The following is a 25,778-nucleotide window of genomic DNA, read 5'->3' as shown; positions in this document are numbered from 1 at the left end:
GTAAGTTCTGGATGAGCGTTCTGGTAATGACTTTGCATTCGCTCATTCAATGTCTTTGTCTTTTTTCCCCATAGGGGCCGGGGTCCGGAATGCCAGGAAGTGGCAGGACCCGAAATGAAATGGGAATGACCCAACTGGTAAGTCTTAGAAGGAAACTGAGCTTTTCCTATTCCCTTCCTTCTCTCACCTTGTGTTCTTGTCTTTTTCTCTCTAGGCTCTGGGAAGTGGCTGCGGATCCGGATGATCGCTGCTGAAGATGGAGGTGCCCAGGAAAGGTGAGTGAAATGCAGCACTGCAGCGATCGAAACAAAATGCTTTTAAAAATTATGTCTTCCCTTTCAGGATCGTCGGTGTGATGTCTCCGTGATACAGCTTTAGCAGGTAAGGTCTTCTTTCTCACCAATTCTCTCTTATCTCCCTTTGCAGGTGACCCAGGATGCTGACAGGCGTGGCTGAAGTCCAGATGCAGGAGCTGACACGCTGAGCATCCAGCTGCGAGGAGCAGAACAACGCGAAGCAAGAGTTGCTGATCGGGCATGGTTTAAATAGCTTTGGAAGAAGTTCCAGGTATGTATCCTTCCACCGATCAGGTATGGATCCTTCCCCGACCACACCCAGGTGGAAAGTAGTCCCACAGGTAAAGTAGTTCCATTCAGGCCTCAAGAGGGCCTGGATGTAGCAGCATGGTCTGCATCAGGTAAGTGCACATTGAAACACTTGAACACATGCCCGCTGGCACTTCCCTGGGGGGCATGATGCCTGCCTCTGGGGTTGCTGGGTCAGACTCGGCTCCTTGGAGGTAGGCATCATGACACATAGTGGCAGAAACACATTGGACTGGATTGTCGCAAAGAACCAAGAACTAAATGTCTCATCCATAATGGTCTGTGCTTGGTCGTATCATTATCTCGTAAACTTTGAGTGCCTGACACATCCTCCTCAGTTAGACCTGCTAAATAAGAAAAAATCTCTTAAGACTTGGCGCAACCAAAACAATTTCACCCAGGCTGCATTTAAGGAGCTGGTTACCCCACTTCTTCCCTCACTCCAGAAGTACGCTTCTCTTGACGATTTTACCCATCTATTCAGGATAGCTACAAACTGTGTTCGACTCGTTAGCCCTCGTTAAATTAGCCAAAATGAATAAATCGACTAACCAAAATAAATGGTTTTCAGAGGACATTCTGGCTGACAGACAAACTAAATGTAAAGCGTAACGACGCTGGAGGGAAGCCCCTTCAGTTGAAACAGTGCCCAAATATAAACAGGCTGTTAAACATTACAAAGAATCAATCTTCATTGCCAAATCGAAAAACTTGAACACAAGAATTCATCAGGCAAAGTCCAATTCAAAAGAAATCTTCAGCATCTTACATGAGCTAAAAAATGCCCCAATCAATAGTCAGGAACAAGAAAGTAATGTTGGTGTCAAGCAATTCATGAAGCATTCACCAGCAAAACTGAAAAACATCAATAGGCCATCAATGAACAACTAAGGATCTTCTCTCATTATTCTATGACACCAGAGCCTATGGCTCATCATACTCCATCTCCTCCTGAAACCTTTACCTTCAAAAGGATTTCAGAGATAGAAGTCCTTGAAATCATTCATAAACTTAGGCCCTCCTCTTGTAAAGGAGATGTATTTTCAGCTAAACTGTTTAAGGATTTCGCTGAGACCTTGGCCCTCTGGGTTGTGCATTTTGTAAACTAGTCCTTTGATGAGTCCCATGTCCCAAGTAATATCAAAGAGGCATGGATCACCCCACTTATCAAAAAAGACAATCTTGATCCCTCAGTTGCGGGTAATTTTAGACCCATCACAAATGTGCCTTTCCTGCTAGAAAAAATAGACAAGATTGCTTATCAACATGTAAGAGGATTCAATTCAACACTACAGCTAAGTCAACGCCTAGTCTATAATACTGAATGAAAACCCTTATTGATATATCTTTATGTCCAGTTCATGCGTTCTGGATGACTACCCCTATATAACACCCCTCTCTTGGAATCCTCCTGACCCCACTGAGCCAAGAAGTAGTTCTGTTTTGCAAGTTAAAAGGTTTATTTGATAATTTAAACAATAGATATATATATGTCACACCTTATAATAAATTAATAATTGAATATCACACTTAATCTGATATGATAAAGATTAACAACGGAGAATCTGGCACTAACACGCTTCTCTATAATCAATGAGGAGTTGACATGAAATGGATAAGGTATCACAGTGGTAAATAGGTACAGAAGTATAATGTGGTAGAGAATGCTTTATAGGGTTCAAGGAAATGCAAGGTTGAATGAATGAAATGCAGTATAGAAAATACTCAATATGATTTCAACAAAACAATGTAATCACTTTTCTCTGGCAATCCCCTCCCCCCCTTGATGCAAGGCAAGGAAATGGAAGGAAAACACACAGTTCTCAGAAATGCAATCAAATGTGATTCAGTTCACCCCAGCAAGCTTACACTACAGAACACAGATAGGAGTTTTGAAACACAGGCAAAATGCTTTGATATGTGCTGGCAATGAATTAAAAAATATGCTAAAAATGCTTTTAATTCCCTTTCAGAGGTTCAGGGTGAGTGATATCTACTCTCTATGAATTCAGGATCACCTTAACAATGCTTTAGTAGTAACTAGCAGGTAAACAAAGTTTTTGGCAAGGAAAAGCAAAACTGCTGTCTTTTTACACGTGAAGAAATTTGCAAATCGCGGCAAAATTCGCGGATGCGCCGAGCGCTATTACAGAGGAACCACAAGGACTATCTCTATCGTTTTGGGGTCCTAGGAAAGCCTAGGATCTCAGCTTCCAAATGAAAGTTACTGCAAGTCTCTAGCACAAACGGTTGCGGAGATATGAGCGATTAAATAAAGGTCATTTTTCAGATTTGAAATTTTAAAGTTCAAAAAGACAAGTGCAGCTTGCAACTAGAAAATGACAAGTGACAGCTTTACAAATGACAGGTGACAGTTAGGAGACAGTTCTACTTAGATTAAACTAGATTGAATTAGATGAATTTAAACTAAGAGCTTTGGTTTGGTACAGTTTGGCGGTACTCACAAGAGATTTTAAACAGGAAGGCGGCTTTGTCACGATCTGGTCAGGGTTTTAGACTCGCCTCTGGTCTCTGCACTTCACAGTGATCTGGGTCAGCTCTCTCTGGTTCTCTGGTCTGGGTCTCTAGTTCTGGATAGATTGAAGTCTCTAGTTTGGCTCTCTGGAGGTTTGATGGAGGTAAAGTATGGATTTTTCCGGCAGAGCTTCCAGCGGCAGATGGAATTGAAGGTCCCTATCTGTCCTGTCTGTCTGCTTTTATGTGTTTAGAATGTGGGTGTGTTCTAGCATCACTGACCCTACCTCTCTCTCAGCTTCTAATTGGTCAAACTTCCATTTCTCATTTGATTGGGGAAGGAAGTGTGTGTCAGCGTGATGTCATTTTATGGCTTGCAGAGAGTCCACTCCTCCTGTCAACTTACACACAAATCTAGATTTGAAACAAATACATATTTGCAGAGGTACATATTGTTTTAAAATCATATGCACCCATCATGCATTACAGGAGGTATACCCTGTTCAAACTCTGCTCTTCCTGGGAGCTTGCATTCAGAAATGGCAATATTTCACTTTTTAACTGATTTTGCAATTTCTGACATTGACCCAACTTTACATACATGTGCGCAGGGAGTATGGACATTAACTGATGAAGTTTCAGATTTTTAACATGCATACATTTAGAGTAATATCCACTTTTCCGCTGACACCCCCCTGAACATGCCACCGGGTCCTAGCACGTCTTAAAATGTGGGCAGAAAAATCACAAGAATTATGGTGTCATTTATAAAATTTTCACATGTCCGTACTATGAGTGATCCATCTTTTTAAAGTTATGTTCTGGCTCCAAAGGGGTGTGGTTTACTCTCAGCACAAGGTAGAAATACTGGTTTATCCAGTTCTGCCAAGCCAGCTTCTGTCTCCAGTTTCTCCCCCTCCCAGTTTCTGCCAAGAGGAAGCTACATTTTACGACTGCTGTAATAAATCCTTTGCCTGAGTCAAGACAGGCTTTGTTCAGAGCTCCTGTAGAGCACAGGTAATTCAATTATCAGATAGATGGCATATCCTTAGTGTGAGCAGCAAAAGGGCAGCTAGGCCTGGGAACACAGCTGTGACTCAAGTTTCACTCCTGATGGGGTAGTTGCCAGGCAGAATTCAGTTCCTTAAGCCAGACTTTCAGCTAACTGTCATGTTTTTTTGTTGCTTTTTAAATTAACTTGCAATTTTACACATGCAGCTAGAATGCTGATTCTAAGTGCAAAACTATGACATTTCAACAGTTACAAAGGCATGTGACACCAAACATAGGTCACTCATTTAATCTAAACATTTTCGATTTTAGTGTCTTTAAATCCAGTGCAACTTAAACTGCTGACTCCATAGCAGTTTTGTTATAAGCATTGTTTTGGGCTCTTCATTTCCCAGATTTTGTAAGTACACAAAACTCCATTCTGCCAAATGTCTGCTGGTGTTCAGTGAATATTTTGCACATGTTGCAATGTTTGAAAATAGGCATTTTGAGCCTGCCTTCAGAGAAACACAGGGTGGTTTTAAAACACCGGCTTTTGGATAGTGGTGAGTACTGGTACTGCACCCCTTTTTGGGATTTAAGAAAATGAATTCTCCACAGTTATGGGTTTGCTTTTGGCAATCAGCATTGCCATTCCCAATGGTTTCAGACTACTGTGTGGGTAGTCCAATGGTGGTTTTAGGCAGTGTCCTTCTGTGCCCCTAACATCGGCAAAAATGGGTGGCAGCCTATTCTTCATGCATTTCCCTGTGCATTTTCTGGGAAGCTCTGGCCATCATGATGTTTTCCATGTCAGTACTGCACAGTTTTGAGGTAGGGCTCGGATGCATGGGTAAATACATCCCACAAGCCCCCCTTCTTGCGGTGGCCATCTGATCCTTCACTGATGGGAACCGCAAGATCTGGGATGTAGTTCTCATCTTCTTCCGGTGGATGGCCAGTTCAGCATCTCTTCCTCCATCCGGTACTGGTCGATCGGTTTTCCTCGCCGGTCCTGATGGGAATATTGGGCGGTACCCCGGGCCCGTTGCGTCTCCGCTACCGGTCTCCGGATCATCCTCCTTGGTCATTCTCCATGTTTTCTTTCTCCTAGGACGACAAAGGAAGAGCGGCAATACCTATTCATAGACGTTTTTTCCACCACTGTTGAGATAGTGGGGCAGCATATGCATTTCATCATAACGAAACATTACATTCTTATTTTGAAAAAGAACAGTATAACTAAGATACAGTTTCATGCAAATCACAATATTTTAGAGACTAGATGTGGTATGTTTTATGATTGGAACTGAATTAGTCCGAGAGAGTACCCGCTAGGATTCCAGAGGATTCCTCCAGTTGTTGCAGAGTGTGCCTGGGATGGCAACATTTCAACTGGTTTATGTGGACCCACTTGTCTTCTCCCTCTGCCAAAGGACCTTTGGGGATGTGGATTTTGTAGGCCACAGGGGAGATTTTGTCGATGATCTCAAAGGGTCCCTTCCATGTAGGCAAGAATTTCCGCTGTTTTGCCTGGTTTCTTTGGAAGTTGTATAGATAGACCCGGTCCCCCACCTGATATTCCTTCCTGGAAGTTTTCAGGTCATAATGGGTCTTCATGCTATCAGCTGATCTTTCTAGATTCCGCTGAGCATAAGCAAAAGCATGTTGGAGGTGTTTCCTTAAATTCTCCACATACTCATGAGTAGTGGAGGCATTTATCAGTGTCTGCTCTTGGGTCCTGTAGAGCAAATGCTGAGGAAGCACCATCTTGCGCCCAGTCATCAACTCAAATGGTGACATTTTGGTTGCAGATGAAGGGGTAGATCTGATAGCCATTAGGACCAGAGGTAATCGGATATCCCAACTTGGCCCAGAATCTGCCACAAACTTCTTTAATATGCTCACAATTGTCCGGTTATATCTCTCTACTGCCCCAGAAGAAGCTGGCCGGTAAGCAATATGCAGCTTTCTCTTGACCCCCAGTATCTCCCACATCTTTGTCATTACTTCACTGGTGAAGTGGCTACCTCTGTCTGACTCAATCCTTTGAGGTAGACCAAAACGGGAAAAGATGTGGTTAATCATCAAGGCAGCTGCCGTTTCTGCCTTGCAATTTGGGGCTGGGAGACATTCCACCCACTTGGTAAACAAGCATGTGACGGTCAACATGTACTTATTCCCCCTAGCAGAGCGAATCACGGGGCCTACAAAGTCGATTTGTAAATCTGACCATGGCAGTGTCATCCCCCTCTTTTGGAGAGGTGCACGATGCGTGAGGGATGATGGCTGAAATTGTGCACACACAAGACACCCCTTCAAGTATTGGTCGAGGTCCTGCCCCATGTGTGGCCACTATGCAACCTCTCTTAAGATTTCCAATGTTGTGTGAAACCCCCTGTGACCGGCAGTGGCCGCATCATGGGCGTGACTTAACATCAGGCTTCGGAATGAGGTAGGAACCACCCACTGATCGTGGCCAGCTTTGGATTTCCTTACCAGCAAACCGTCTTGGATTCGGAACATTTTTGGACATTTCATCAACACTCTTAGGTCCTCTTTCCCAATGTAATCGGTATCCGTCAGGGGAAAGTTCTCAGGGTCCTCAAGGTGCTGGTAAAATTTACCAATTATTGGATCCCCCTTCTGAGCGGTAATCAAATCAGCATCAGGGGTCTCCTTGCTCCATTGTGCAATTGAAAGGTCGTTGTGAGCATTTGTCTGGGACCTAGTGATAGCAGTGACCTGGATTTCCCCCAACAGGGACTCAATCTCAATTAGATCCCCTTGGATGGCCCCGGTTTTGGCCAGCTGATCAGCTAAGTCATTTCCAGTTTTGTCTGGTCCCTCTACTTTGGAATGACCCTTGATCTTTTTCCAATAGATGGTCATCTCATTCGAGGTGACCAGATCATCAATGTTTTGGATCAACTTCCCATGTTTCAAGGGTTTGTTGTTAGCACATAACATGCCTCTGGTTTTCCAATTAACCAGGTGCTCCACGAACCCGTTCCGTACATAATCCGAATCTGTGATTATGACCAGTTCGCGGAGTTGATGCTGGACAGCAGTGAGGATGGCCTGATGCACAGCCATCAATTCTGCCACCTGACTACTTCGGGGACCAATTTTGTATCCAGCGGAGGGTTCTGGGGACTCATTCACCCATGCATTCCCTACACCGGCCACCAGTTCTTTCTCCCCGTCGTTGTCAACATGGTAAGAGCATCCATCCACATAGACAGTGGGCATTCCCTCACACTTGTCCTCTTCAAAGACTTTGTGTGGGGAATTAAGGTATGCCTCCGTGTTGTCCTTGATTTTTAGACTTTCGTCCTCGAGACAGTTTTCTCTGGCACAATCATGCAAGTCAGCCAGACCTTGCGCGAGGGGACTCTTCTTGTTTTGGCCATATCTGACCTCCACAGGAAAGCCTTGCATCGACAGAATCCAGGAAGTAATTCGGGAATTACTCACATTTCCGGCCCGGATTCTGTCACTTTGGAGATATTGCAGAGGCTGGTGTGGAGTTTCCACTATGATGTGTTCCCCCTGGATAAACGGGCGGTAATTCTTCAATGCCCACACCGTTGCCAGGAGTGCCTTCTCACAATCGTTGAATTTTTCCTCCACAGAGGATAAAGTTTTGCTCGCATAGGAGATTACTTTATTGACCTTGTCATGCTTTTGGTATAATACTGCCGTCAAGCACGTATTAGAGAACCCCGTCTCCAGGAAGAACTCCTTGTTTCTGACAGGGTAAGCTAGGCAAGGCGCTTGTGAGAGGCTTCTCTTGAGTTGTCTTACTGCCTCGACTTGTTCTGGACCCCATTCCCACTTGACCCCCCCCTTCAAGAGATGAATCAGGGGTCTGGTGATCTCTGCGTAGCCCTCAATGAACTTTCTGCTGTAATTAGTCAGTCCAAGGAGGCTCCTTAGTTCCCGCAGAGTTGTGGGGTCTTTCAGTTTCTGAAGTGCTTCCACTTTCTTTTCCTGGGGACAGAGACCCTGAGGAGTAATCTCATGCCCCAAGAAATTAACACGGGTTCTACACCACTGTGCTTTCTGAAAGGAAAGTTTTGCTCCGGCGGCCCTCAACTGGGTCAGAACATAACGGATCTCCGCTATGTGTTCCTCCACAGATGAACTTTTGATGAGGACATCATCTACATAAGCCAGGTTACCCCTCGCACCCAGGTCGGGCATGGCCTTATGTAGGAAAATGTTGAATTCATTGCCGGAGTTGAGGTATCCGAAGGGAGTCCGGGTCCATGTGTACTGCTGGCCCCCAAAGGTAAAAGCCAGTTTGTATTGGTCCTCCCTGCTGACAGGCACGGTCCAGTATCCATTGGTCAGGTCTATTGCAGTGAATACCTGTGACCCCTGAATCTGGGCCAGCCCTTGGTCAATGTAGGGCAGAGGCCATCGGGAAGTATGGACCCGTTTGTTGAGCTCCCTAAGGTCGGCGCAGAGTCTCCACTGGCCGTTTGGCTTCAATATTCCCAGCACCGGATTATTGAAGGTGCTGTGGACGGGACGGATTATTCCCCGGGACTCAAGGTTCTTAATTATTTCAGTAAGGGACTCCATTGATGCGAGAGGCAAGCGATATTGCTTCACAAACACTGGAGTCATGCCAGGGTCCGTGGGGATTGTTGTGGTGTGGATGTCGGTGCGACCACAGTCATATGAGTCTACCGCAAAGAGATCTTGGAAATCCAAGAAAACTTGTTTCAACTTTTGCTTTTGTTCCAGAGTCACACAGGCATCAGCTAGGTTGACTCTCTCTTCCACCATCTGCCTGAAGCCTGGAAAGACTTCTGGTTTGGCTATTTCAGCGGCCTCCTCCAGCTGGGTGGAGAAGTCCCTGGTCAGAGTGCTGATTTGGACTGGAGGCTTCAGGTGGGAAAGGCAGCCCTCATGGACCTGGAAAATCACCTCATCCCTCCTGAAGTCACAAGTCACATCTTCCTTACCATAGGGGCAGGAAGTGTACACCAGGAAGTTCCCCCCATGCCGGGTAAAAATCCTGTCTGGTGTTGTGTTGTCATCACTGTCACTGTCAAAACAGTCCTTGGGGATTGGTCCTAACAGTTCATTTACTAAGTCGATGGAAAAATGTCGGTCATCAACCGCCATTCCAATAATGGTGCCTGCGGCTAGAGTAATACTCTTTAAGTCGCTGTTATCCACCTCTATTGGAATGGTGTCATGTTCTATGTTGACTAATGGTGTTGGGTTTACCCCCAACCCTTGCTGTTGGAGAGAAGCATTTAGATATATGTAAGCATCAGGGTTTTTCAACTCTTGTCCCCTTTTAACTTTCACTTCCAGGGAGAATTGTCGGGTCCTTTCTGGGATGGTGACTTCCTCTTTAACCTGAATTTCAACTGCATAAGGTAGCAATTGAGCTGACCTAAATGCTTTTTCTGGATCATCAAAGCTCATGGGATTATCCGCTAATCGGGACCAAGCTTTGAAGTTTATTAGGTCCAAACTAATGGCAAAGCGATTGAGAATGTCACTGCCTAAGTAAAAGGCGGCAGGGACGTCTCGCACGACCCAACAATTGTGGACTATGCTCTTGTTGCCAATGGAGATTTTGAGCATACACCTGCTTGGCAGGAGATGTTTGGAATCAGGTGCTTCCAGGTCCATTTCCCATTTGTCTATCAGTTTGAAGGTGGGAATGGCTGGATCTTTTGGGAGTTGGCGGAACATGGCTTCGCTGATGAAGCTCTTACCGTTGTTCACACACACTCGAGCGAGAACAGGGTCCTTCCCATCATTTAACTGAACAGGGATGAACAACTGCTCTCCAATTTGCTGAATATCAGCCAGGCTCTGAGCTGATTTCACATCTTTCTGGACTATAGGAGTGGGAGTTTCAGATTGTGGATTGGTATAGAATTTCAGAGTGTTTCCTTCCAGCGTGGAATACCACTTTAGACTGGAAGGAAGGTTGATTTTCAGAAATAGAGAGGACCCCCCATCACTAGTCTGTTGTCCTACTGCTATTACTGTCACGTCTGGAATCTGGTTGTTCTGGAAGTGAAATTCTACTTGGTCAGATTTTTGTTCAACCATGTGGCAGGTGCCGTTTAAACTAACATGGTTGACACTCTGTTTTAATTTTATTGGTCGGCTAGTCTGGGTCCAGAGGACCTTGTTTATGCAATCTATTAGGGGTGACAACCTTCTCAGGAGGTCATTCCCTAGTAAACAAGGGGTGCCCTCTGGGGTCACAACTATGACCGGGTGTTTCAACTTGTGTCGCCCGATCTTAATGTCCAAGTCTGCAGTCCCCTCAACGGGAATTTCCTTCCCGTCAAAGTTCTGGAGTTGCCCAGGAAGAGAGGTGAGAGGAATTTGGTAATTCTCTCCCCTTCCTGCATTCAGTTCGTCAAAGGCCCTTCTGGACAGAAGGGTAGCTTGAGATCCAGTGTCCACCAGTGCCGAGATTGTACCCTGCCCCTGTACTTGTACCGGGGCATAATATCTTCCCTCCTTCTCCTCAAGGGGGCACAGGTAATGTACATTTTTGGACAACTGGTGGGCTAACTTTCTGGTTTTGGACATTGCTAGCGTAGAGATTTGGGCAGAATTCTGTGGAGAGTCTTGGGAATCTGAAATAAAAATTTGGCAACTGGAGATCAGAGCCATTGTGGGTTCCCCTGGTTCCAGTTCTGGGCCGCCCCCCCCTTTTTGGAGGCAGTCCCCAGTATGGGTTTGAACCCGGGGATTTTCTTGCTGTTGGTTCTGGGATGAGATGGTGGGCGGCGGTAGCTCAGTCTCCACATCTCCCCAGTCTGGATTTGCATTCCTAGGGACCCATTTTTCTTTGGGAGGAGTTCCCCCCTCTCTGAAGGAGAAGATCCTTTTCTCAGGATCCTCTGAGGATCCCTCTCCCTCAAATTGGAAGATCTGTACCTCCTCCTCAAACTGAGTCTGTTTGGGTCTTTTGTTTCTCCTACCCCCCCTCTGCTCCTTAGGAGGCAGACTTTCAGGGGCCAGAGATTTTGTTTCCGGTTCCTGGGTTTCCAGGGGCTGTTTACAAGTGAGGAAGGAAGCTTCCTCCAAGGCTTTACACCCCCCTTCCCTTTGTGTCTCCTCCCTGGGAACCGGTGAGTTATCGGGGTGCTGCCCCCGTCATTGTTCTGGAGCACCAGGTCCAGAGTTGGGTGCGTTCTGCGCCGGCACGCCCATCTGAGGGTTCTGCTGAGCCCTCAGTATGTGACCCAGATCCCGCGCCATGTTTTGAACCTGGCGCTCTAACTGGGAAACCTGCTCAGGCTGATACGGGGCCCTGTTTTCTCCCCTGGGCTGATCCCGGGAAGGGTAGCTGTCCCTCCTCTGGTAATACCCCGGGTTGGGAAGATTTGGGTACCCCTCCACCCTTGGCCTCCCCTCTCCCGGATTCAGTGGTCTGGGCTCAGGGAATTGGGGAAAGAAGGATGGATGGTTTTGGGGCTGAAAGTCGGGTGGATATCTGGGGAAAAAGTTCTGCCCAGGGTTTGGTAAATTTCTGCCCTCCTGTGGGAAGTTTGGAGGGAAGTTCCCTGGGTTAGGTGCTTGGCTGGATCCCCCCCTTGGGCTGGAGGAGTCCACACATAACCCAGGATGGGTCGATTTCCCTTGTAACGGGGACTTACATAATCAGGAGAGCGAGGGACCCCATTTGTGGGGCTGCCTCCTTGGCTCCCTGTCTGTGACTGGCCCGAGGACCTTCTGGGCCTAGCATTATTAGGTGCAGGTAGGTTTTTAGGCCCCCCCATCTCCAAATCTAAAACGGGGGTGACCTTTACCTCTGCCACCTTGGCAGCAGCAGGGGTGCTGTTGGCTTTGGGATTTTTCTGGGTATTGCTTTTATTTTCTATGGGCTTCTGCACCTCATAGATCCGGGTAGCCTGTTCAATGACCCAGTCTAAAGATCTTTTCTCATGAAAATCTCTCACGAGCTGGGTCATTATATATTTGGGCAAGGCATGGAAAAACGTATTAATAAATTCTCTGCTATCCGTGCGCACCCTTCTTGTGGTCTGTGCAAAAGCACGCTTTAACTCCTGCACAAATTCTTGTGGGGCCTGATCCTCCCCACATTGCAAATTGTAGGCTGCCTTGCGAGCCTCTTGAGGATTTCTATGAATGGAAAAATGTTTCAGGATGGCCGCCTTATAGGTGGACCATCTTAAATGATTTTGGTCCTCCAGCCCCGCAAAGAAACTGGAGTATTCCGGGGAGAAGGTCCACCTTACATATTGAATACAGCTTTGGCTGTCCTTCAAATGGAAAGTCTCCATCATTTGTTCAAACAACTCTAAGTGCTCCCAAACAGAATACTTAGCGTTCTTATGGTAAGGCGTGATGACGCTCCTGATCGCCTTAATCTGCTTTAAGGGGTCCTTAAGCAAGGCCCTTTTTGCCTTATTGGCCTTTTTGGTTCGGGTAACCCTTGTCCATTTGTCCTCGGACTCAGAGGCACTGCTCCCAGAGGTTCCCGTCTGTTCTTCCAGGTTTTCCCGGATTCTGCGAGCCTGGGAATGGCTGGCAGAATGTGGGGACCTGGTCTCCTGTGTCCTGCGCAGTTCAGAGGAGTCTTCAGATTCCTCCTTGCTGCCAGGATTTGATGGGTACCCCCTCCACTGACCTAACTGGGTAGAGGTTTTCAGGATGCCCTTAATGGGCCTACTCTCCTGGGGTTCCCCATTGAACTGTACTGTACTTGGGTGCCCATACCCGGATGCCCACCCCTCCATTCCTGAGTGGTACTGGCCTATGAGCCCCATGCTTCTGGTTGGATAGTAATCTGCCATCCCTGTGGCCCTGTGCTCGTGTGCGCCAGGGGACATGGGGGTGGCAGAGTCCAGGGACTGAGAGGTATGAGGGCCTCTGGTACTAGGGCTCCTGAGGTTATGCTCCGGAGTTTCCATTTCCCAGCGAACCTCATCTCTATCCGCCCCTGCTCCCTGTTGCAATGCAAGAGCCTGCATTTGTGCCTTCAGTTCCTCAGTTAAGGCCTTACTAGACTCTATCAGTCTCTCCTGCATCGCTACCTGTTGTTGGAGCCTATCATTGTGTTGACAGAGGGCCTCATTTTCCCTCTGTGCTTCCTGGTTGGCCCTGGAGAACTGGGCCAGTCTTTGCTGCAGGAGGTTTACCTCCTGAGCTGTGTCCCTATTGGCCTGCTCCTTTCTTGCCAGAGCATCCTCCACCCTCCTGGTGTGCTCTAACAAGTTCTGGTTTTCTTTTTGGAGGTCACCCAGCCCCTGGAGGGCCAGGTGATTTTCTTCCATTTTCCTTTTTAAATGGCAGACTTCCTGGCCTATGGCGTCTCTTTCCTGACTAAGAGCCTGCATTTGTGCCGCCAGGTCGTCCCTCTGCCTTTGGAAGGCACCAGCTTTCTGGCGCTCCTGATCAAACTCTGCCTGGGTATCCAGGTCTTTCAGAATCAGTTTATTGCTCCCCTCTTTCTCTCTATCTAGCTGGCTTTGCAGGGTGACTACCTGCTCCGCGCATGCCCTGTTGAAATTGATCTGTTGCTCCAACTTTTGCTGGTTCTGCTGTAAGGAGTCCAAAATGTCTTGGTGCTCCTTCTGCAGGGCCAGAAATCTGGTATCCTGGTCTGTCTTTTCCTGTTGTAGGATGCCCATATCCTCTTTTATTTTAATGATGTACTGCCTGCTGTCATTTTCTGACTCCTTGCTCCCCTGCAGCCTCTGCTCAGAAGAGACCAGGTCAGATTGGACCTTCTCTAACACCACCTGTTGCCTATTTGCCAGATTTTGGCTTTCAGCACATCTATCCTGCATGTCTCCCATATATAGGTACAGGTATGCTGCTATCCTGGCAATCTTATTGTGTTCCTCTTTGGCTTTAGGAGCCATATATAGTTCACTCAGGGCCACATGTAATGGACCCTGATCTCTCCATAAGTCTGACCCTGTTTCAGTGACCTGTCGCGTGATGGCCTGCAACCAGGCATCCTGGCCCTGCTCAGCCCATTCACCTCTCACAAATAGTTTATGTAAGAAGTGCTCTCTGGCTATTTTCATATCTACCAAGGTCGTCATTCTAGAGATTGGTCTCTGTCCTGACTTACAGAAGTTAGTATTTTATTTTTGCAGAACAGAACTTTTCTTGGAGTGTCCCTTTTGAGGAATGCTTCACAGCGTAATGCAGCGTGGTGATCCGACCGGATGTATGTATCCCGTCAGTTAGCACACTGTATTAAGCTGCACAAGTGGTATTCTAACCCAAACGTCCGGCCGAGCCCCCAGTTTGTAAGAGGATTCAATTCAACACTACAGCTAAGTCAACGCCTAGTCTATAATACTGAATGAAAACCCTTATTGATATATCTTTATGTCCAGTTCATGCGTTCTGGATGACTACCCCTATATAACACCCCTCTCTTGGAATCCTCCTGACCCCACTGAGCCAAGAAGTAGTTCTGTTTTGCAAGTTAAAAGGTTTATTTGATAATTTAAACAATAGATATATATATGTCACACCTTATAATAAATTAATAATTGAATATCACACTTAATCTGATATGATAAAGATTAACAACGGAGAATCTGGCACTAACACGCTTCTCTATAATCAATGAGGAGTTGACATGAAATGGATAAGGTATCACAGTGGTAAATAGGTACAGAAGTATAATGTGGTAGAGAATGCTTTATAGGGTTCAAGGAAATGCAAGGTTGAATGAATGAAATGCAGTATAGAAAATACTCAATATGATTTCAACAAAACAATGTAATCACTTTTCTCTGGCAATCCCCTCCCCCCCTTGATGCAAGGCAAGGAAATGGAAGGAAAACACACAGTTCTCAGAAATGCAATCAAATGTGATTCAGTTCACCCCAGCAAGCTTACACTACAGAACACAGATAGGAGTTTTGAAACACAGGCAAAATGCTTTGATATGTGCTGGCAATGAATTAAAAAATATGCTAAAAATGCTTTTAATTCCCTTTCAGAGGTTCAGGGTGAGTGATATCTACTCTCTATGAATTCAGGATCACCTTAACAATGCTTTAGTAGTAACTAGCAGGTAAACGAAGTTTTTGGCAAGGAAAAGCAAAACTGCTGTCTTTTTACACGTGAAGAAATTTGCAAATCACGGCAAAATTCGCGGATGCGCCGAGCGCTATTACAGAGGAACCACAAGGACTATCTCTATCGTTTTGGGGTCCTAGGAAAGCCTAGGATCTCAGCTTCCAAATGAAAGTTACTGCAAGTCTCTAGCACAAACGGTTGCGGAGATATGAGCGATTAAATAAAGGTCGTTTTTCAGATTTGAAATTTTAAAGTTCAAAAAGACAAGTGCAGCTTGCAACTAGAAAATGACAAGTGACAGCTTTACAAATGACAGGTGACAGTTAGGAGACAGTTCTACTTAGATTAAACTAGATTGAATTAGATGAATTTAAACTAAGAGCTTTGGTTTGGTACAGTTTGGCGGTACTCACAAGAGATTTTAAACAGGAAGGCGGCTTTGTCACGATCTGGTCAGGGTTTTAGACTCGCCTCTGGTCTCTGCACTTCACAGTGATCTGGGTCAGCTCTCTCTGGTTCTCTGGTCTGGGTCTCTAGTTCTGGATAGATTGAAGTCTCTAGTTTGGCTCTCTGGAGGTTTGATGGAGGTAAAGTATGGATTTTTCCGGCAGAGCTTCCAGCGGCAGATGGAATTGAAGGTCCCTATCTGTCCTGTCTGTCTGCTTTTATGTGTTTAGAATGTGGGTGTGTTCTAGCATCACTGACCCTACCTCTCTCTCAGCTTCTAATTGGTCAAACTTCCATTTCTCATTTGATTGGGGAAGGAAGTGTGTGTCAGCGTGATGTCATTTTATGGCTTGCAGAGAGTCCACTCCTCCTGTCAACTTACACACAAATCTAGATTTGAAACAAATACATATTTGCAGAGGTACATATTGTTTTAAAATCATATGCACCCATCATGCATTACAGGAGGTATACCCTGTTCAAACTCTGCTCTTCCTGGGAGCTTGCATTCAGAAATGGCAATATTTCACTTTTTAACTGATTTTGCAATTTCTGACATTGACCCAACTTTACATACATGTGCGCAGGGAGTATGGACATTAACTGATGAAGTTTCAGATTTTTAACATGCATACATTTAGAGTAATATCCACTTTTCCGCTGACACCCCCCTGAACATGCCACCGGGTCCTAGCACGTCTTAAAATGTGGGCAGAAAAATCACAAGAATTATGGTGTCATTTATAAAATTTTCACATGTCCGTACTATGAGTGATCCATCTTTTTAAAGTTATGTTCTGGCTCCAAAGGGGTGTGGTTTACTCTCAGCACAAGGTAGAAATGCTGGTTTATCCAGTTCTGCCAAGCCAGCTTCTGTCTCCAGTTTCTCCCCCTCCCAGTTTCTGCCAAGAGGAAGCTACATTTTACGACTGCTGTAATAAATCCTTTGCCTGAGTCAAGACAGGCTTTGTTCAGAGCTCCTGTAGAGCACAGGTAATTCAATTATCAGATAGATGGCATATCCTTAGTGTGAGCAGCAAAAGGGCAGCTAGGCCTGGGAACACAGCTGTGACTCAAGTTTCACTCCTGATGGGGTAGTTGCCAGGCAGAATTCAGTTCCTTAAGCCAGACTTTCAGCTAACTGTCATGTTTTTTTGTTGCTTTTTAAATTAACTTGCAATTTTACACATGCAGCTAGAATGCTGATTCTAAGTGCAAAACTATGACATTTCAACAGTTACAAAGGCATGTGACACCAAACATAGGTCACTCATTTAATCTAAACATTTTCGATTTTAGTGTCTTTAAATCCAGTGCAACTTAAACTGCTGACTCCATAGCAGTTTTGTTATAAGCACTGTTTTGGGCTCTTCATTTCCCAGATTTTGTAAGTACACAAAACTCCATTCTGCCAAATGTCTGCTGGTGTTCAGTGAATATTTTGCACATGTTGCAATGTTTGAAAATAGGCATTTTGAGCCTGCCTTCAGAGAAACACAGGGTGGTTTTAAAACGCCGGCTTTTGGATAGTGGTGAGTACTGGTACTGCACCCCTTTTTGGGATTTAAGAAAATGAATTCTCCACAGTTATGGGTTTGCTTTTGGCAATCAGCATTGCCATTCCCAATGGTTTCAGACTACTGTGTGGGTAGTCCAATGGTGGTTTTAGGCAGTGTCCTTCTGTGCCCCTAACATCGGCAAAAATGGGTGGCAGCCTATTCTTCATGCATTTCCCTGTGCATTTTCTGGGAAGCTCTGGCCATCATGATGTTTTCCATGTCAGTACTGCACAGTTTTGAGGTAGGGCTCGGATGCATGGGTAAATACATCCCACAAACAATATCACCAATTTGTTGAAGAAAACAACATCTTTGCTGAAGAACAATAAGGATTCCGTGCCAAACATGGCACTGAGACAGCTCTTCTGAATTTACCAGCAAACATTGCATCTATTATTGAAAATGGCAACCCAGCACTACTTCTTTTGTTAGATCTCTCCTCGTTTTACCTGATAGATCACGACTTACTCACCGAAAGACTGATAACAGTTGATAGATGCTCCCCTGCCACAGCAGATTGGTTTAAATCTTTCCTGGGCCCGAAAATGGCAGCAGTTCTAGCTCCCTACAAACTTTGCTGCTATGTGGTGTCCTGCAGGGGTCCTGCTTATCACCCCTACTTTTCAATATTTTCTCCAAGCTACTATGCGACATGCTACGAACCCTGGGTGTCAGGTTTACAAATTACACTGATGACACCTAGTTAGCTTTTTCATTGTCAGGAGACAATGAAAAAGACGCCCAGAGAGTCAGCAAGGTGTTTTCAGCCATACAAAAATGGATGGCTTCAAACTCCCTGGCCCTCAATGAAGCTAAGACAGAACTTATGATAATGGGTACTCCCCAGAAACTAAAAAAACTAAAAGAACAATATCAAAGCTTTGAAATTAATAATAACATTATCACGGTATCTGACTGTGTAAAAACACAGGGTATATTTTTGGATTCACATCTTTCCTTTAAAAGGCACGCCTCATATATTAAATCTACATGTGCCTTTTTCTCCAGCCTTCTCTGGCAAATACGTCCTTACTTATCTAAGACCAACCTTGCAGTAATTGCTGGAGCTATAATAAATTCCAAACTGGATTATTTTAACTGTCTATTAATGGGCACCGCAAAATCTAATGTAAGGAAAATGCAAACCATCCTAAATGGTGCGGTTAGAGCAGTCAATGCACTTAGCCGACATTCTAGAACCTTGACTGGCTCCCAGTTGCACAAAGAATTAAGTTTAAGTGCGCAGTGATGTCTAACTGGTGCTGCACCAAAGTATCTTGCTAGAAAATTAATAAAAGCCCCCATCAGGAGAAATGTGCGCTCTAACAACAACCTAGACCTGCTGAAACCCTGTCTACTTTTAAAAAGAATTGGTAATACTAACTCTGTCACTATAAAACTGTGTGTCCATCAACCTGTTCAAAAGGCAGCTAAAGACCTGCCTATTTGACGAGGGTGTAGAGCAAGTATCCCATCCCTCCTGCTTTGCTTTCCTGGTTAATTAAGCTCCTGCAGCCATCCTTTCTGTGTACATGTTTGTGTTTCTGTCTCTGTGAGCGCTTTATCACTATACAAAAATTAATATAGATAGATATAGCTAGACAAGCTAAGTTAATGTGCCTTCCCAAATGATCAATAGATTATTGATAATTCTCTACCATAAATTCACTTTTGTTACATATTCCATATGTTTCAATGACCATGACCATGTTGCCTCATAGTAAGACATGAATATATTGACCAATGATAGTACACATTTCACAATTATAGCTGATTTATCCTAAACAAAATCAATTGTGACATTATGGTCTATTGATAGGTATAATGCACCGATGACCCTATTTACTAGTATGTATTCCTTTCTTCATTGCACTGTCTCCAACTTTTTTTGAACGTTCATTGTATTTCTTGTTTAAGACATTTGTTTGATGGCCATGGGATTAAGTTATATATCCACAAAGTCAGATATGGCTTCTTTTATTGATCCGATCCCACTGATATTGGGTTTTAGGATTGGGAATCTACATACTGTTTTGCGAATCCTTGATAGAAAACACATGGTTGGGAAGTTTACAGGTGTCTTTCAGAATTCTCAGTGCCCCTCGAATGATCTAGGCTATTGTTCGGAAATGCCCACTTTGCTCACAGGCCAGTTTCACTGAATCCCTTTTCATCACAGTTTTTGTATCACATTTTACTGCAAAAAAGTAGATGGTGAGTTGGGGATAGGTATTCATAAAGGTGGGTTTGTGTGGGGGAAGGGATGCAAGAGGACTTCCTGTGTATTTTGTGCAGTCACATGCAATTAAACAATTGTGAAACGTGAATCTGTGAAATCCCTGCAGTAAATCATGTAGAACCTATGTTTGAGGCTTCTCAGCGCCCTCTCAGACACTAGGCTATTTCTCTGGCTTCTCAGAGCTACTCCCAGTCCCTAGGCACTTTGCAGACCTCCATCTCTCTTAGAGCATAGGCACCTTTCAGATGTCCTGCTTATTTTCCTCCTCCCTGATTGATAGGGTACTTTCCTCCACCTTTCTTCAAATGACATTTGTAAATTGACTTTTAGCTCTGCCCTTTTCCCTATCATGCTCTGCTTTATGGCTGCTTTGACATGACTCGGGAAAGTCAGGTGATTTAATCTGAGTCGTAGTTTTGGATTATTTCAGTTACTATATTTTGTGGGAAGCACAACATCTAGCTGCCACATATTGTAGTGAGAGGGTCAAATAAATGCTTGTTTCTAGGTAACTTTCAGGAGTTTATGGGCACATTGTCGAGAAAATTATAAATAGCGTGAATGTTTCTGTAGACACGAACAATAAGTGTTGGTATGACCTTAGTTCTAGAATATGTGAAAAGGTGCTGGTGTCCAAGAGCACAGCTTAGAGACTGTTCGCTGCTGCCCCAGTACCTGCACCCATCTCCACTTCAGGAGGGAATGTTGGCTAGCAGTAGTGTAGCGGGAGTCCCTGGCATTGACACAGCATAAGAAGAGAAAAGTTGCAAGTTTAATGAAATGTCGACTTTAATGCTGTAGTGTATTTAGAGTGCATGATGTTGTGGTTCCATGTGTTAATATCCCGCAAAAATGTCGCCATACAAGAATGGTGCTGTTTTTTGCGGCAATATTACCATATGGAACCTGCGTGGGACACCCATGCAACCCCCATATTTTTTTAAAGGGAGCGGGGGACACCCCCACATCCCCTGCTCCCATTTACCCCATCAATTATCCCCATAAATAATGTTGCCTATGCTGTTTCCCAGCAACCATATGTATGACGACATTATTTATGGGGATAATATTACCTGATACCAATGTTGTTTTACTTGGCGTGGAAAGTGTTCTCACTTTCTTTGAAAAGCCACCAGCATATTAATAGGAAATCATGTCCCTGATAAGGAATCCAATCACATCTCTGTGAACACTGGTTAGAGCCCTGAGGCACAAGCCCTGGTTAAACAAGTGCATTTAAGGGGACACAAGGTACAACAAGCACAACATGAGGGACAACAGAATACCGTTCATGTTTCAGTGGCTGAAGAGGTAACACTGACATCTTATACACCCTTCCAGTAGACAAGTGCAAAGTTTTTTATTATGTGGCCCTCCATAAATTGGGAGGTTTTTAAAATTCGTTTTTATATTGTGCATTTAGTTATTAAAACAAAATTTAAGCACATTTTGTATACATATTATTAAAACTATCATTAAATGTGAACCTTCATACTTTACATTTCATAATACAATCAAACAATCATTAAAAGTATCATCCTAAACATATTACATAAATACAATTTGACTTGCCAATCATAATGTCATAAAAATGGCAAGTTTTAGATCCACACAAATACCAAAATCAAACATCCCAGTTGCCTATGAAAAGGATCCATAATACAAATGTATCTAGAACATCTTCAGTGCTATCTTCCAAACGTGATAAGCCACCTCCGTTATGACCACTGATTCCGCGCTAAATAAACTTCTCCAAAATTGATCCTTAACTATATGGGCCATTTCCGCTACAATGTGAGCACATCCCCTCCTATAATGTATCTCTAGGGCTCTACAGGCAGTTAGTATATGTCGACTAGTCTCAATTGTCTTATGACACAGTCGACATACTAGCTCTGTATAGGGTATATTTGTCCATGCTCCAGTGTACTCCCTAGTTAGGAGGAGATTTAGCCTCCGATATAGTAGGAAATGCTTCAAATCCGTCGAACAATATTAAGTTAAGTATATACATGGAGTTTTAACTTGAAAACTCTGCCATGAGTATTCTTTGTATCATTTTGATGAATTTAACTTGTCCAATTTATTCACTTTATCCCAATTTTTGGACTTATTTTTTATTATTATTTCATAATTTGGATTATTCAGCAGCTCATCCAGTTGCACACCCAATATGGATAAGAAAGAAAGAGCAGCTTGTAGCTCTGCTATGAAGATCTTCTTATCTACTGTAATACCCTTCATACCTACAAGCCTCAATACATTGTTTGAGTAGTTATTTGCTGGAAAAAGCTTTATATATTGTAATACTCTTTGGAAACCCCAGGTTGTTGACAATGCTGTGAAGCCATATTCTAATCTCAGAGCTTCAGCAGGGGCACAGTCCAATACATTTATAACAGTTCACAGCATTTAACCCTCAATCCTGTTCAGACCTATATTATATCTGCCAGAAAGCAATATACCATACAATATACTGGGCACAAAACTTGTGCAATATATTCCTAAGAGACCTTCGACGTTAAAAACCCCATGTTTTACGATGACATGTTTCACCACTACCCATTCTTTCCATATTGTCTGTAATATTAAATCTCCATAATAAGTTAATGGAGGATCCAGTTTAATTGGAAATCCCAGGTAGTTATATTCTTCCATTACCTCAAGTTTATTTTCATCTAATTTCGAGACAAATGCTGATCTTTTAGAATGTTTGCCACCAAGGCACATTATTTTTGTTTTTGAAAAATTGATGGCCATATTATTTTTTTTTAATAAGTGGTGAGCACTTCTATTGTATGCTGTAATCCAAGTGGGGTCTTGTCAAACAGGATTGTGTCATCCACGTACGTAAGCCACGTAATTGGCTCTCCATTAATGTTTGAAGGAAAATTCCTTAGTGACTTCAGGATTTCAGCTATATCCCAGGTATACAGGTTGTACAACATGGGAGCCACTGCACATCCCTGATTGAGACCACTCATAGTATTAAAATAGTTAGTATATAATCCTGATTGACTAATGCAAACTGTGACTGTAGTGTTTGTGTATAATAATTGGATTTAGTACAAAAATAATGGATCGGTCCCCCAGCTCCTTAGTTTTTCCAACAACAGGGGATAAGCACCAAGGTCAAACACTTTGCTGTTGTCCACATAGCAGCAAAATAAGTTGTTTTGTATGGCCCTTAGTGGCCTCATCCATTAGATATTGGATAGCACATATATTGGTAGTCATGCTAAAAGTTTTCCTGAACCCAGTTTGCTAAGGTCCCATTATATTTGTTGCTTCTGCCCATTTTGTAAGTTTACCTAATAATACCATCCTGAAGATTTTGTGAATTGAGTCCATGATTGCCAGTAGATGGTCGTTTGCTGTTACTAATCTATTCCCTTTTTGAAAATCGGGATTAATATAGATTTTTGCCAACTGGCTGGTATTTCACCATTATCCTCTCTGCCTTCAAATAATGGTATCAATAGTTTGGACCACACCTGATGATGTTCTTTTTGTTGGTGAATCAAAACATCAAACGGACCTCGGCTATTAATACCTGATTTGGCTGAGGAATTTCTATTTTGTATTGTATCACTAATAGTAATGCTCTTAATCATTATTTCCATGTCCCAATTACTTTTAGCTAGCCAAATATCTACGTTGTGTTGATTTTCCCATAACAAATTCATAATTTCCTTCATTTTTTCTCCTGTCCACTTCATAAGGTTTCCCTGTGGGTTTACCGCAATGTTTTGCCCTCTCCATTCAAGACAGTATTAAATGATCACTTAAGTCGTTAGTTTGAATCATGACTGGTCCACAATAGTCTGCCATGGCGGCATCAATGATCACATAGTCTATATGAGATTGCACCCTCGCTTTTGTCCAGGTATAACTTGGTTTGTTCTTTTGTGATTGGTGTATCATAGGAAATCTAGATGATGCATGTTTACAAACTGTTTCCACCATCTATCCAATTGACCAGGTTCGTCTATTACTTTGTGCAAATCCTTGGCATTTAAATCTACCGCTACTAATATTAAGCCATGGGGAGATGTTTTGTGCCATCTAATGATTATATCACCAACTATTATTTTCATTATTTTAGTGTAAATACCATTCGGGTGATAATATATGTTTATGATTAGTATACTGTCTTTCGTATCCAGAGAGGTAGAAAACACAGCAGGCAAGACATATGGGCTTGCCAAAATGTTATTGAAAGGTGTCAATAAGTAATGGGACTTAGACCCAAATGCCAATTCCCCACTAGTATGACCTCTAAGAGAAGGTTTTGCGAGCCTATGTAGTATTGTGTAACCATCGATACTAAAGGATTGGGTGGCCCACGTTTCCTGTAAAATAAAAACATCACATTCCAGTAAGATAGCTACCCCCAATGGCTGTGTTGAAAAAGAGCTAAACCCCGAGAATTCCATGAAACCCTTTCAGAGACTTCTGCCTGGATGACTGTGATACAACCTCTTTATTGGTTCGTTCAGGAACCCAGCATTCTATTTCTTCACTATTTGTCACTTGCTGGGAGTTATGCCATTGTGATGCTCGTAACGTAGCTCGTTCTGAGCTCTCCATTTCTATTGTCTGTTCTTCCATTGTCAGCTCTTGTTGGGCAACAGAAAGTGGAACTTGCATCTCCATTTTTTGACATGTGATGAGTGTCAATCCCAGCTGCTCCAACATTTGTACATTAGAATTAATTAAAATCACCAACAGTGGTGCAGAGAGCTCAATAAGCGCCCAGTTGGTGATACTACCAATCCCTGGTAGTTCAATGCAGGGAACATCTGATGAACGTATCACTCTTAATTGAGGTACTTGGTTGAATAATGATAGTATATCTGCCCAATTTAGAAATGGACTATCATTTGTGGGCTACAGTTCTTCCAATATAATCCATTTGATATGATATGATATGATATTTATAACGCCCCTATACACAAGTATTTGCGCATTTCAGCAATATCCTCCCGAGATGTATAAAAAATGGCTTTGTGATTGTTCCTTTAGTGTGGCTTCCTTATTAATAGCTATTGTTCTCTGCTTTGCTCTTACAATGTCTGTTATGTGGTTTTGTTTCAATTCATTACTACAGTCTTGCACATTCAATGGAATATCTTGCACATTTACCAACTCGTCATTGGTAATTTTTCCTTGGCTTCCATGGTCTTTCATATGTGTAATTTCTGAGTTCAAGAAATGTGAATCATCCTCGATTTCTTCATATTGAGTCCTTCGGTCTATTGAGTGCCTGCTATCAGAGGGTATGGCGTGTAACTAATTCTCCATAGGACCTTGTAACCGGGCTCGACCTATCTTGCCATCAAGTAAAGTATTGGTCACCATTACCTTTGAATGACCTTTACTTGCACTTTTGCACTTCTCGAGAGAAGTGTCAGCGTCAAGGGTGATTGTTCTTCCCTTTGAATCTTCCAATATTTTGGCCACTTACTTCATGCCGAACCAGAGCCTTTGCCAATTGGCCTGGTATTTTCGAACAGACCCCTTGAAGTGGATGGCATTGGGGGAATATGGATTTCTTCATAGTCCCAATTTGAGGATGAATTTCCTGTAATGTCCTCCTCATAGAGCTCTTCTGATTACGACCACTTGCAGATTTCTTTCTATGCCTTGGAGTTTTTAAATTTCTCTTGTGGTTACTTTTTTTGTTCACCTTGGCAAGAAGTGGCACTGTCCCGATCAGCTCTTTATCCAGTGAAAAGCTGCCTATCGTTGGACCTATGGGCTTAGCCAGCACCACATCTGCCACCTGTCCAGGATAGTTTTACTTCTGCAATATTTTTGGCCATCAAGCCTATTAAAATCGAAAATGCATCCACTTTAGAAGGGATTATGTTTGTCATTTTATCAAGTAGCATCTCTAATATATTAAGATATTAAGATCTCCTTTGTCTTCTGGCCCCTCTCTGGTTCATCTTCACTTTCGGACTCTGAAGAGTCTGAGTCTGATGAAGCGACTAAGGCTGCTAAATCCAGCAAGGCTGATAAATTGATTCGTTTTGGGGTCCTAGGAAAGCCTAGGATCTCAGCTTCCAAATGAAAGTTACTGCAAGTCTCTAGCACAAACGGTTGCGGAGATATGAGCGATTAAATAAAGGTCGTTTTTCAGATTTGAAATTTTAAAGTTCAAAAAGACAAGTGCAGCTTGCAACTAGAAAATGACAAGTGACAGCTTTACAAATGACAGGTGACAGTTAGGAGACAGTTCTACTTAGATTAAACTAGATTGAATTAGATGAATTTAAACTAAGAGCTTTGGTTTGGTACAGTTTGGCGGTACTCACAAGAGATTTTAAACAGGAAGGCGGCTTTGTCACGATCTGGTCAGGGTTTTAGACTCGCCTCTGGTCTCTGCACTTCACA

The sequence above is a fragment of the Ambystoma mexicanum genome, chromosome 2q (genome assembly GCF_040938575.1).
Source record: "Ambystoma mexicanum isolate Mex_15411 chromosome 2q, UKY_AmexF1_1, whole genome shotgun sequence".
Classification (NCBI taxonomy): Eukaryota; Metazoa; Chordata; class Amphibia; order Caudata; family Ambystomatidae; genus Ambystoma; species Ambystoma mexicanum.
Note: the sequence above shows the minus strand (reverse complement) of the source record.